The 1,169-nt window shown below is 42.8% G+C and overlaps 1 pseudogene; it reads left to right on the forward strand.

Annotated features, from left to right (window-relative positions):
* Nucleotides 1-558: 558 nt before the first annotated feature.
* LOC142437659 (5S ribosomal RNA) lies at nt 559-676 on the forward strand (annotated as a pseudogene).
* The last annotated feature ends 493 nt before the right edge of the window (nt 677-1,169 follow it).

Raw genomic sequence — 1,169 nt, forward strand, 5'->3', positions numbered from 1 at the left:
AAAAAAAATCCAGGAATTCCCAGAATTCTCAGGAGAAGGCCATGCCCACACATAAGCCTCATTGGCTATGATTCAATTCATAAACTAGACTCCACTCCTTCACTCTTAATCCTATCAAGTCCCAAACTGACACCAGATTATGTAACTACCACACCTAGTAACCCAATCCTAGGGATGCCCCCAAAAGATTTAAAGGCAGGAGTGAAAACACAAGTTTGAACACCAATGTTTATTACTAGCATTATTTTCAAAAGTCAAAAAGTGGGAAAACTCTATCAACAGAAGAGTGGATAAACAAAACATGGTACATACATATGTCCAATGGAATGTTTCTCAGCCGTAAGGAGAAATGGAGTTCTCATATATGCCATTACATAGATGAACCAGGGAAATATTGGGCTGAGTGAAATAAGTCAATCAGAAAAGGATCATTACTGTAACACCTCACATATAAATAAACATAAGTTTATTAGTAGCTGGTTACCAAGGGTGAAAGAAGGGAGGGGAAGCTAAGTTGTTGTCTACGGAGCACTGAGTTCACTGTGAGTGGCAGTGGGTTTCTATCACTGTACTACCCCGGATGTGCCTGGTCTCTTCTGATCTTGGAAGCTAAGCAGGGTCCGGCCTGGTTAGTACTTGGAGGGGTGACCTCCTGGGAATACTGGTGTTATAGGCCCTACGAAGAAGCTCTGGTGACTTTGTGGGTTCTGAGTTGGGCTGCTAAAGCAAGGTCAGCAGTTTGAAACCACCAGCTGCTGCTTGGGAGAAAGATGAGACTCTCTACTCCCATAAAGAAATACAGTCTTGGAAACTCACAGGGGGCAATTCTACTCTTTCCATAGAGTCACTGAGAGCATCAACATGATAGCAGTGAGTGGGCCTTAGGAGCCTTGGTGGCACTGTTGGGTAAACATTGGGTTGATAACCACAAGGTCAGCTGTTCAAATCCACTGGTGGCTCCTAGGAAAGAAGATGAAACTGTCTGCTTCCTTAGTGTTTTACAGCCTCAAAAATTCTCCGTAGGGTGTCAAGGAGTCACAATGGACTTGATGGCAGTGGCTTAAGTTTAGGCAGCTTATATTAGTGGTGGTTCAATAAATTTGACAAGGAAAATGACAATGACAATGGCTGCACAGTGTGACTATTATAGTCAATATCACAGTTATATG

The sequence above is a fragment of the Tenrec ecaudatus genome, chromosome 1 (genome assembly GCF_050624435.1).
Source record: "Tenrec ecaudatus isolate mTenEca1 chromosome 1, mTenEca1.hap1, whole genome shotgun sequence".
NCBI lineage: Eukaryota > Metazoa > Chordata > Mammalia > Afrosoricida > Tenrecidae > Tenrec > Tenrec ecaudatus.